This window comes from Ahaetulla prasina, chromosome 1, assembly GCF_028640845.1.
Source record: "Ahaetulla prasina isolate Xishuangbanna chromosome 1, ASM2864084v1, whole genome shotgun sequence".
Lineage (NCBI taxonomy): Eukaryota > Metazoa > Chordata > Lepidosauria > Squamata > Colubridae > Ahaetulla > Ahaetulla prasina.
Window position 1 is genome coordinate 279,172,916 of NC_080539.1, and position 13,506 is coordinate 279,186,421.

Below are 13,506 nucleotides of genomic sequence, written 5' to 3' on the forward strand. Positions count from 1 at the left end.
TTTGGGACACAGTAAAGGTGACAGCTTTAAAGATGCCACAAATATTTGTTTTGTGCTTTTATTGAAATAGATGAACATGGCTATCCTACTGGAAATATTTATTATAATCAGTGCCAATGTCAAATGTAAAACAATGAACTTTGATGGAACAATTTCATGATTACCAGCAAAAAAGAATAATATAACAACAGAGTTGGAAGGGACCTTGGAGGCCTTCTAGTCCAGCCCCCTGCCCAGGCAGGAAACCCTACACCATCTCAGACAGATGGTTATCCAACATTTTCTTAAAAATTTCCAGTGTTGGAGCATTCACAACTTCTGAAGGCAAGTCGTTCCACTTATTAATTGTTTTAACTGTCAGGAAATTTCGCCTTAGTTCTAAGTTGCTTCTTTCCTTGATCAGTTTCCACCCATTGCTTCTTGTTCTACCCTCAGGTGCTTTGGAGAACAGCCCGACTCCCTCTTCTTTGTGGCAGCCCCTGAGATATTGGAAAACAGCTATCATGTCTCTCCTAGTCCTTCTTTTCATTAAACTAGACATACCCAGTTCCTGCAATCGTTCTTCATATGTTTTAGCCTCCAGTCCCCTAATCATCTTTGTTGCTCTTCTCTGCACTCTTTTTAGAGTCTCAGCATCTTTTTTACATCGTGGTGACCAAAACTGAATGCAGTATTCCAAGTGTGGCCTTACCAAGGCATTATAAAGTGGCACTAACACTTCACGTGATCTTGATTCTATCCCTCTGTTTATGCAGCCCAGAACTGTGTTGGCTTTTTTAGCAGCTGCTGCACACTGCTGGCTCATATCTAAATGATTATCCACTAGGACTCCAAGATCCCTCTCACAGGTTCTACTATTGAGCAAGGTACCACATATACGGTTTTGGGTTTTTTGCCTAAATATAGAACTTTCTAAATATAGAACCTTGCTTTTTTCACTGTTGAATTTCATTTTGTTAGATAGCGCCCAATGTTCAATTCTGTCAAAATCTTTCTGTAACTTGATCCTACCTTCTGGAGTGTTGGCTATTCCTGCCAGCTTGGTGTCATTCTCAAATTTGATAAGTTCCCCGTCTATCGTCCAAGTCATTGATGAAGATGTTGAAGAGTACTGGGCCTAAAACAGAGCCTTGGGGTACTCCACTGCATACTTCCCTCCATGTGGATGTAGTTCCATTGAGGACTACATGTTGAGTGCGGTTGGTCAGCCAGTTACGAATCCATCTGGTGGTGGTGCTGTCTAACACATTTTTCTGCTTTATCTAGTAGTAGGTTATGGTCTACTTTATCAAATGCTTTACTGAAGTCCAAGTAAATTATATCGACAGCATTCCTCTGGTCTACTAATTGTGTCAAAGAATGCAATAAGATTAGTCTGGCATGATCTGTTTTTGACAAACCCATGTTGGCTTTTGGTTATTATTTTGTTTGCTTCTAGGGTGATTTGTTGCTTGATTATCTTTTCCAGAATCCTCCCCGGTATTGAGGTCAGGCTGATAGGTCTGTAGTTTCCTGGATCTGTTTTTTTCCCCTTTTTTGAAGATGGGAACTACATCAGCTCTTTTCCAGTTCTCTGGCAGCTCCCCTGTGCTTCAGGATCTTTGAAAGATATAGTTCAGTGGTTCTGAGATCACATCTGCCAGTTCCTTCAGAACCTTGGGGTGTAATCCATCCGGTCCTGGTGATTTGAACTCGTCTAGGGTAGACAGGTGTTCACTTACCATTTTCTTCCCTATTTTAACTTGTGTTTCTAACCTGTTTTTTGTGATGCTGTTTTTGATAGGTTGGATTGTTTTTTCCTTTTGTGTAATGAAAAAAAATAGACACACTGCTTTATCAAAAAGGATAGAACAAGTATATTTCATTCTTGTTTTTCATCCCACCTGTGATAGAATAATCTGAAGCATGTTTATTCCGTAAACCTTACTACATTGGGTGCAGAACGGCAAGTTCAGGTTTGCAGTTGATCTTGATCTTCTACTTGTTAGTTCAAAATATATATATATATGTGAGGACAAAATAAAAATACAATTCTGTTCTTTGGGTTGCATTAACAGTCTGCATACATTTGATTTCAGTGGGGCTTTTTTCCTCTGGAAAGCCACAGCCTACCAATTATTGGTTGGTCCTCCTTTGAGACTTCACAAGATCCAAAACAGAAACAACAGCAAGGAAAGCTCAGGGCCATTCTGACTTCAGGAAGGGCACTTGCTGGGGCTAATATTTTGAGAAAGGCACTGTCTTCTGTAATTTAGACAAATGTATATTCTGGTAAGAAAACCCTGTCAGGAACGTAATTAGAATGTGAAGGAAAAAAAAGGGAAAATGCATTCAGGGATAGCCAGAATAAGAAGGAAGGAGAATGAGGGGGTGAAAGGCTGTGTAGAAAGGTTATAATAAAACCTGCATTGTTTGCAAAAAGCCTGCTGTTTCCTTTATGTCTAACTGATCTGTGCCAGAAGCCCTCTTGAATTTCTACAAGAATAGAGCTTCAGATCATCTGCATTCAATGCCAGAGTCACGGCCCTGGAACCGATAATAGACTCTGACAGGATTTAATTACCTTCTCCAGGACCTTTTCTCTGTTTGATTGGAGACCACCCCTGCCTCCGATCAATTCAGACAGTAATAACACACTGAAGCACAGCAGCCAATCATGAGTCAAGTCTGAACAGTGACCTTGCTGAGTAGAAGCTGATTGGCGGTGTCAGCCTTGTCAACTATGTCAGTGAACCATCAGAAAAGAAAAGTGGGAAGGGGGAGGAGGAAAAGAAAGACGGAGAGCCCAAGATAAGGGAACAGCATTCATGCTAATAGACTCTGTCAGCATGCATAGCTCGAGGTTGCATTTCAAGTGTGGCAACGCAGGAGAAAAACACAATATGGCAAAACTAATGAAAACTTGGAATGATTAGGATGCACAGATATCTGCTCTGGGAACATAATCAGGGAATTAATGTATCTGGGAATCCGGGTAAAATATGAGGAAACCTTCGTTCTTTTCTTATAAAATATTTTTTTGTGAAACCTCCAACTTACAGGAATATGGGAATAAAATAATTATCACATATAATAATTAAGGTCCATAATGCTTCTAATTTAAAATTTGAACGTGCCAGGTTTACCTTACACATAGGCATTTTGATATACAGTCTATTGTTTCTGAGAGCTTTAAAAAAAGCTGTGTTGCTTTCTTTCAATAACACTATACTGAGGAAATAAAGAGGAATGCTCATTGTTTTGTTTTGTTGTAATGTTGAAAGTCGGGAACTCTTACTAAAGCATCCAAATACCAGCAAAAAATATCACTGAAGATGAAATTACGTGACAGCTTTGACAAAGATTTCTATTTTTTTTTTATTTTATTATATATTAAACATTTTGCATAGCCCATATTTCAATGGGGTGTTCTCACTGAGTATTGTGGCTGCATACTTCCATGGGTTAATGTGTTAATCATGGCATGACATTGCTTTGACCACATGATCTAACTATACAGACTAAACTCTCTTCTAGTTGATCACTTAACTGTTTTCTTCTATCAAGGGGTGGAAATGGGGGGTATCTTGCTATGGTAAAAATAATTTCTTTGAGATGGATTTTGCATTTCCAGTCATGGAAGACTAACAGTTATTGGTTTGCTTTTTCCCCCACAAGCTTTGAACAAATTCTTGGTGCAACCTTATTGTGATTTTGTATCTGACAGGTCCCAATTTACATGTTTCAAGATTTCTCTCACACTCTGAAATTGGTGCCGACATAATACCCTCTCCCTTTTTCTCCCTTACCCTTTCAACTAAATTTTTATACATAGTCTCATAAAATGTTCTTCAGAATTCTGAAGCTTGTATACTGTTATATAAAATGTTAGTTGGCAAAACCAAAATAGAATAGGCCAACTAACAGATTTTGGCTCATTTAGGTACTCTTCTCTCTATCAGCCAAGAATTTCTTTTCTGTTCTTGACTCTGGTAGTATTATGAAAAAAATATACAAATGCCTTTTCATGTTTAATATATGTTTGGTGCTGGAAGTAGACCCTGCCAACCTTGTCCTAACAGATTGAACAACTTATTAAGAAAGTAGCGATCATACTGATATTTAAAAAATGTCCAGATTAATATTCAACATGGCCTTCCTAGCTCCATTTAATAGCTAGGTTTGCACATAAATCCTGAATTAGGGATTACATGGACTGGATCTATTCAGCACATCAAGCCAAAGCCAAATGAACTTAGTGCAATGGGTGAATCTAACCATTATGACAAAATATGATATGTGTGTGAACAGGATAACTGTGTCATTTAAACTGTGGTCAATATGATAGTTTTTTCAGACAAAAGAAACAATAGCCACAGCAAACCTTACTTCCTGCAAAATGCATAGCAAAATGAAGGAAAACAGATTTACATTACTTTGCCAAGTCTGACTAAAAATGAACTTCCTAAATGTAAGGACTGATTTATAGCCTTTTATAATGTATTCCATATTGCCAAAGAAACAAATGTAATTCTGAAATGCATTGCCACTATCCCGTTAAACATAAAGGCTGGATTATTAATATTTTTCTTTTTGTGCCTAGGTATACAACTTTATACTAAATCTTAATGTGGTTGCTTGGTTTGGCTTGGTTGACTTAATATACATGAAGCCAGCCATTGTGAATTGTTAACTACAGTTTATGGTTTAGTTTGACTCAATTCCTAAAAAAGGTGGGGGAAAGGAAATAAAAGTTGCTTCTTAAGAATGCATTTGCATAATCTGTTCCTTTTTTTTATGAGGCAGGGTTTTTATCAACAAGAACACATGTCGGCATGCATTCACATCTTACAAATGGCTCAATTATTTATTCTGTTGGAAGGCCAAGCTGTGTACAGAAGCACTGAATTCTGAATATTGCATTATCATCAGCTTGTGATCTCAACATGAGATGAACTATGTGCAAAACTGGATAATAAATACACAGTGATGCACTTAGAATTCATGCCTCTCTCCCTCCCCCTTCCTGAATCATCTTGTTTTTGGGGCCATTACTGTATATTAAGTGAAAAATGCAAGCATAATACTATTTTGAAATTGTAGTCGTGCTCCTTAACTTTATGTATTTACACTTTCACTGTGGAATGAGAAGCTGGATAGAGAAGCAATGTATGAACTTTCAATTGAAATATAGTCATATTCTTTCTCTTCCCCCCTACTTGCTCTTTTCACACATTTGGGAAGATTGGAGAGTGATACAATACTAGACAGCAGCTGCGTCTTTTTATTTTTGTAGATGTGTGGTACTAATGGTACAACCAGGAATAGGAAGTCTGGGATGACAATGTGAAGACAGTAAAATTTACTGTGGCACATTGATAAATTACTTGTATTGTTGAGTAATATACTAAAGTTGCTAGAATTAACTCTCAGTGCTCTAAGATATTGCTTGGCTATTTAATTCATTTACTTAAAACATGTTGAGTTTTAAGATATGCCTCACAAAATGATGTGCCATCAAGAGGCAAGGCTAAGAATAATTACATGAGAAGCTGTTCATGGATGCTAATTACAGAAGACAGAAGGTGTAATGTATTTGAATTTTAGGAAGGAAATTTGGGCAGGAAAATGCACGTTGCTGATTGGCTGATGCTTCAGCCAAATTACTATTTAAAGAGGGGTTTTGCCTGTTGGTTTTTGCTGGGGATCACAATAAACCAAAGAGCTGTTGTCACTTGTATCGTCTCCTGCCTCTTCATTGCCCGAACGTAACATTGGCGACGAGGATGGGATATTGAAGGCAGTGAGACTAGGAACGAGCTGAAGGAGCAACTTAGTTTCAAACCCAGCCAGTCATCCAGAGCGGATACATAGCGATGTCGAGCTATACGCCGCCAGCGCCATTCAACCCAGCCAAGGAGAAATGGGGGTCGTACATGGCTCGCTTCGAGTGTTTCCTCAAAGCTAACGAGCTTCAAGGAGTATCGGATAATTGGAAGCGCGCTTAATTCCTGAGCCACTGTGGGCCAGAAGTCTTCGATACTGCCGAATCGCTGTCAGAACCAACGCCGGTACAGTCAGTGTCATGGCAAACGCTACAGACGATGCTACGAGCACACTACGCGCCGGTGCCGTCGAAGTTTGTACAACGGTTCGAGTTAAGGCAAAGAGTTCAGCGAGAGGGCGAATCGATAAGCGTGTACATGGCCGCATTAAGGAAAGCCGCAACCCACTGTGAGTATAGAGACTTGGAGGACACTTTATTAGAACAACTCATTTGTGGGGTCAGGGACATCCGACTACAGAGGCGGCTGCTGTCGAAAAGCAACCTAACCCTGGCGATAGCCCTGGATGAGGCCAGGGCACACGAGATGTCCACCAAAGCGGCGGAAACCTTACAAAAGCCGAACACGCTGAATGCCGCAGCGAAAGCAATGGCAGTCCACAGCGAAGAAATCCAGGCCAAATTGGACGGCGAAGAAGAGGAAGAGGTTTTCCACACCAGGAGGTCGGAGAGAGGCGACCGGGACGAGTGCGTGAGTTGCGGAGGCCAACACCAACGACAGAATTGCAGGTTCAAAGACGCAATTTGTCAGCGGTGTGAAAAGAAAGGACACATAGCTCAGGCCTGCCGAGCCTCTCAACCTTCCCGCCAAAAATTCAAACCGGCCAATCAACAGGGCGCCGGATCCGCAAAGCGGCCAGGGATTAGTCCGTTCAAAAAAGGTGCGAAGTTGAATCAGACCACTGTGCGAGTGGGCCACGCATCGACACAGCTAGAAAAGAAAATATTCACCAAGACATACATCGAAGGAGTGCAGTGTAAAATGGAGGTGGATACTGGCTCATCAATCACGATCATGTCTTGGGACACAATCGCAAGGGACCTGCCAGACGTCGCGAAACGCCAGCTGCAACCCCAAAAGCTGAGAGTGCAAGACTACCAGGGGAACCGAATCCCTGTTCGAGGAGTCACGTCTGTCAGAGTGAAATATGGACAATTCAAGAAAACCCTGCCGATCACCATCGTAGATGGAAAACTGCCCAGCTTGCTAGGTCTGGACTGGTTCAGAGCCTTGGGCATGGGAATAACCGGGGTTCACAGAAGCGGAGTCAACCTGAAGGACGAATTGTTGAGAGAATTCGAGGACGTTTTCCAAGACAGCCTGGGCAAGTACGTGGGGACCCCCATTTCATTCAATTTGGACCCCCAGGTGGCTCCCATTAGATTAAAAGCTAGGAGGGTCCCGTTCGCCCTCAAACCCAAGATTGACAGGAACTAGACAAATTAGTAAGCCAGGGAATACTAGTCCCCGTCGATCATGAAAAATGGGAGACACCAATAGTGACCCCAGTCAAACCGGACGGATCAGTCCGTATTTGTGCTGACTATAAAGCAACGCTTAACAAAGCATTGCAAAAGAGTGCTTACCCCATTCCCGTAGTGCAACATTTGTTGCACTTGTTAGGACAGGGACAGGTTTTTGCCAAACTAGACCTGGCTCAAGCCTACCAACAACTACTAGCTGACAATGAAATGGCCGAAGCACAGACAATTGTCACACACCGGGGCACTTTTAAATGCACTCGACTTCAGTTCAGAGTTAGAGTAGCCTCCGGGTTATTCCAAAACCTAATGGAACGACTCCTACAAGGTCTACCGGGAGTAATTCCATATTTCGACGATGTACTGGTATCAGCAGAAAACTTGGAAGAATTAGGGATCAAATTGTGGAAGGTTTTGGGCATTTTCAGGTCTGCGGGGCTTAAGGTGAAACTCAACAAATGCCAAATAGGAGTTGAATCTGTAGAATTCTTGGGTTACCGGATAGATAAGGAAGGCATCCACCCAACTGAGAGCAAAGTGCGAGCCATTAGAAGGGCTCCAGCCCCAAAAAACAAAACAGAATTAAAAGCATTTTTGGGGCTTGTAAACTTCTATGCGGTATTTTTAAAAAATAAGGCAACGGTAGCCGAACCGCTACATAAACTGCTAGCAAAAAAATCTGTTTGGACTTGGGGCAGGGTTGAGGCTAAGGCATTTGAAGGCGTTAAGAAGCTTTTGTCCAGCGATAGCCTTTTAATGCAGTACAATGGGATGTTGCCACTAGTACTAGTTTGTGATGCATCACCCTACGGGGTAGGGGCTGTCCTCAGCCACAGGTTACCGAACAGTTCAGAAGCGCCTATCGCATATTTTTCCCACACGATGTCCGCAGCGGAAAACTATAACCAACTAGACCGGGAAACCCTGACTATAGTTTCTGGGCTTAAAAAATTCCATGAGTACCTGTTTGGGCGGCAATTTGAAATAGTCACAGACCACAGACCTTTATTGGGACTCTTGGCGGGGGACCGTCCAACACCGGTTACATTATCACCCAGGCTGACCCGATGGACTATTTTCCTGGCAGCATATTCGTACCAACTGTCTCACTGACCGGGCAAGGAGTTGGGACATGCGGACGCTTTAAGTAGATGCCCATTGCCAGATACTATTGAAGACCCGACCCCAGGGACACCTGTCTTGTTAATTGACTCTTTGGACTCTGGCCCAGTCACATCCACGGAAGTGACTAGGGCATCTTACAAAGATGTTATTGTGAGAACTGTGATCAGTTGGGTGCAGAGGGGATGGCCCGCTGCACCGGGGGATCGTTTCAAAGAGTTTACAAAGAAGCGTTCGGAACTATCGGTACAAGGGGGTTGTCTGTTATGGGGGGATAGAGTGGTTATTCTGGAGAAATTACGAGGGCATGTGTTGGAGCTATTGCATGTGGGCCACCCAGGGATTGTGAGGATGAAAAGCCTAGCAAGAAGTTATATGTGGTGGCCACAAATGGATAAAGACATTAGCGACTGGGTAGGGAAATGCCAAGCATGTCAGGAATCAAGGCCACTACCCCCAACAGCCCCCATTAGGGAATGGGAGAAACCCCAGGGTCCTTGGTCCAGGATCCACATAGATTTTGCCGGGCCGTTCCATGGGCAGACCTTCTTAATTGTGGTAGATGCCTACTCGAAGTGGTTAGAAATTCTACTCATGAAAACCACAACAGCGGAAGCCGTAATCACAGTCTTGAGGCATCTTTTTGTGACACACGGGTTGCCTGACACCCTAGTGTCCGATAATGGCCCACAACTCACGGCCACCCAGTTTGAGGGGTACTTGGCAGGAGAGGGCATCCGACATGTCCTCTCGGCACCTTTCCACCCGGCGATGAACGGACTTGCAGAACGTTTTATATGCAGTGCCAAGGAAGCGCTATCTAGAATTAGCCCAGGAGATTGGCAATCCAAAATTGATACCTTCCTGGCAGTCCAACATAGAACTCCCTGTGTGACCACCGGCCGCAGCCCATCGGAGTTATTAATGGGTAGAAGACTCCGGTGCCCCCTAGATCGGTTAAACCCAACATACTCCCCTGATGGGTACCAAAGCACGAAGGGAAAAACCAGAACAATGACAACAGGTGACCCAGTATGGGCACATAACTATAGTGAGGGCCCAGCGTGGCTAAGGGGAACAATTGTAGGAGTGATGGGCCCAAAGTCATACTTAGTGGACATGGGGGATGGCAGAGTGTGGAGACGCCACATAGATCAATTACGGAAAAGAATACAAAACGATTCAGAAACCAAACAGCCAGACCCTGACTACCAAATACTTGAACCAACAGCTAGCTCAATCCCGAGGCGATCGGAGGACTTAGCTGACTCTGAAGAAGTCCAGCGATGCCAACCGGTTCCTCCAGAGGACAGCAGGGACGACTCTGCAAATAATCCAGGGCCAGAGGGCCCAGAGGAGGAGCTGGGAGGAACAAACAGTCCCTCCGACCAGCTCGACTCACTCCCAGGGAATGAATTGCGCAAGTCAGAAAGAGTTAGGAGACGCCCTGTCTACCTGCGTGACTATGTGGAGAAATAACATGCAAATGTTATGCAAATATTATATAAATATGGTAAAATGTTTTCTGGGAGGGGAGGAGTGTAATGTATTTGAATTTTAGGAGGGAAATTTGGGCGGGAAAATGCATGTTGCTGATTGGCTGATGCCTCAGCCAAATTACTATGTAAAGAGGGGTTTTGCCTGTTGGTTTTTGCTGGGGATCACAATAAACCAAAGAGCTGTTGTCACTTGTATCGTCTCCTGCCTCTTCATTGCCCGAACGTAACAGAAGGCACAAGGCAATTGGAAGAGAATTTCATAGTTTAAGAAATACCACTGAGAAAAAACTATAATTTTTCTTTTACTGACTTGGCATATTAGATTGTTTTCTATTTGTGAAAAATGGTCTATATCATAACTAGAACCTTTCTAGTTCTGCAAACCGGTGGCGGCAGCGGCGGCAGTGTGGGGGGGGCAGAGGGGATGGTTTCACATGCACATGCATCACTTGAACAAATGCAGCTTCATGTGCTCACCTGCTGCTTCTGCGGCTGGGTTCCCAATGGGCTGTGGCCTGGTACTGCGCCCCGGACCAGGAGTTGGGGGGCCCTGGTATACATAATGCAGATTAACCCTATGCAATTAAAGGACATTGGCATTTAAACTCAAGATGCTGGCCTGCATTAAACATTAAACATCAATACCAAAGCCTGAAAACATCAAGCAATATTTAAATACAGATAATAATTGATGAAAGATGAAATGAATTCCAAAATGCTGGACTCAGAAAAAACTTCAGTTTGAAAACTTAAGGAGTAACAGAGCAGGACTATAAACTGCAGTGCTGTAATATGGATCTCTAAATAGTCTCCTTTAGATGATGAAAGCAGGTTTGGTGAGTAAAGAAATATTGCTGTAATTTCTTGAATACTGAATCAGCAAATTAAACCCTTATTTGATATGTATGTATTGAAGCCAGGATCTATAGCTGGTTTTCAAATGCCAGCAACTTGTCTAAAATGTACCTTACAAAGCAATACAATTATTAAAATATGACATTGTTGGTCAAAGAGTTCATCAAGACATGCAAAAGAGCTAAAGGAGAATAAGAAGGAAAAGGAGTAGTTAGGAACAATGTTCAATGTCATGCACAAGAAAAGCATTTCTTTAACTGAAAAATTCCAAAATGATTAAAAACGTTTCTAAAGTGGAAGGACATGGTGGCTCAGTGGCTAAGATGCTGAGCTTGTCGATTGAAAGGTCAGCGGTTCAGCGGTTCGAATCCCTAGTGCGGCATAATGGGGTGAGCTCCTGTTACTTGTCCCAGCTTCTGCCAACCTAGCAGTTCGAAAGCACATAAAAAATGCAAATAGAAAAATAGGGACCACTTTGGTGGGAAGGTAATAGCGTTCTGTGCGCCTTTAGTCATGCCAGCTACATGACCATGGAGACATCTTCTGACAGTGCTGGTTCTTTGGGTTTGAAACGGAGATGAGCACTGCCCCCTAGGGTCAGGATCGACTAGCACATATGCTTTACCTTTACTAAAGGGAAAGAGGGGAAACTGATAAAATGCAATGCTAAATCGCGATGTACCATTGACTTGGTACCCAAAGATAGATTTGGGACATTCTGACTGATATTGCTTCATATGTAGAAATATCATGATACAGATATAGCAACCAGGCTTGGGACTGACAACCGGTTGTTAAATGAAGCAATCAGTAAGTGAAACCACAACTGTGTTTATAATATTACTGCAGCTTTCCTGTCGTGTCCCACTCCTCCGCTGACGGCCGGGTCAGGGAAATCCGAATCAGGCTTGCCTCTGCAGCTCTGCCCAAAGTCCTAGCAAAGTCCTCAGAGCAGGCAGGAGACCAGTAAGTGACTTCAGCAAGATAAGTTCGACTTTTGCCTGACTCAGAGACTGCCAGAAAGCAGATCCTTTATATAGGCCATGGGGTGTGGCTCCATGACTCAGCACTCATTAAGGCCTGCCCCTCCCTTCCTTCTGTTGCCTCCGCCTATCCAATCTTCTGATGCGAGGGTCACTCCAATCAGCTGTTTGTAATAAACCCTCCTCAGGCTCACCTGCTGTGGAGGAGGGGGAGGGGTCTAGCTGCTCCGTTTGCCTGGGCATGGAGTCAGGGCTGGGGCCGAGAGGTGCTCCTTCTTCTGCAGTTTGTCTGGGCATGGAGCCAGGACTGGGGCCGGGAGGCATACATTCCTCCGTGTTCGGGAGCAGATAAGAAGGCCCCGGCTGCTCTGAGGGCGGGCAAGACACAACATTTCCTTTGTTTTACAGATCTGTGAAGATCATAAATGTGAGGATTGGTCAGAAAGTTACTTTTTGATCACAACAGTAATTCGGAATAATTGCTTTAAGAGCTGGTATTGGTAGGATTTCAACCGTGAATAGTCAAAGAAGAAAAAGGAGAAAGAATCATTTTTCTCAGATGGACCAAATACATTGTTATTCCAACTTCCAATGCATTTCTATCTACAGTTACCAACAAGACAAATTACAGGGGTTTGAGTGGCTTGACAGCACAATAGAGCACAATGTTATTAGCTATAGCTTGTTGTCCAAACAATTACTGAAGTTCTCACAATTATTAAAAACGCAGAAGACTGGTGCTCAATTTTTCTGGCTACTCAAGAGTTTTATAAAAAAAACAACAAGCATATGTACAGATGCCATTGCAGGAATGAGAGGAGAAATACACTGTATATTTGTGTGTGTCCATCCATCTATCCATCCATCCATCCATCCATCCATCCATCCATCCATCCATCCATCCATCCAGGGGTGAAATCCAGCAGGTTCTGACAGGTTCTGGAGAACCGGTAGCAGAAATTTTGAGCAGTTCGGAGAACCGGTAGCGGAAATTTTGAGAACCAACAAATACCACCTCTGGCTGGCCCCAGAGTGGGGTGGGAATGGAGATTTTACAATATCCTTCCCTCAGGAGTGGGGAGGAAACGGAGATTTTGCAATATCCTTCCCTCAGGAGTGGGGTAGGAATGGAGATGTTGCAGTAATCCCCTGCCACGCCCACCAAGCCACGCCACATACCACACCCACCAAGCCACGCGCACAGAACTGGTAGTAAAAAAATGGATTTCACCACTGCATCCATCCATTCATCCATATGTAGTTCACATAATCCTTAATGTACACATTCTTTGTTTTTCACTAGGCACCCCACTCCCTGTAACTTTGTGATTATTATTTTTCGAAGGGGAGAGATCTGGCACATTATAAAGGTTTTTTTTTTATTTCCAATAATGTCACTAGGCCCCACAGAGACTGCATGAACATTGAAAATAAAAAACAGTAAGAGGTTGCAGCCCAGGAATGAACAAGTCAGAGAGTCCCGGAGGACTAAAGGTGGTGTTGGTAGAGGCATTGGTGGAGGCGGATAGTAAATTGATGGTTTGTGACTGATCACACCCTCCATATAATCACATTGATGTGATTCACAGTGTCTGCCTATGCTTTTCCATCACTATCAGGATGTTAGGGAAAATGCCCTTCACCTCCATGCCTCACTCACCTAACTGAAATTGCGTTGTAATAAAAATAATGTTAGTGAACAGCAGCTGTAGAACTCAAGGACTCTCAGGGCAGAATAGAA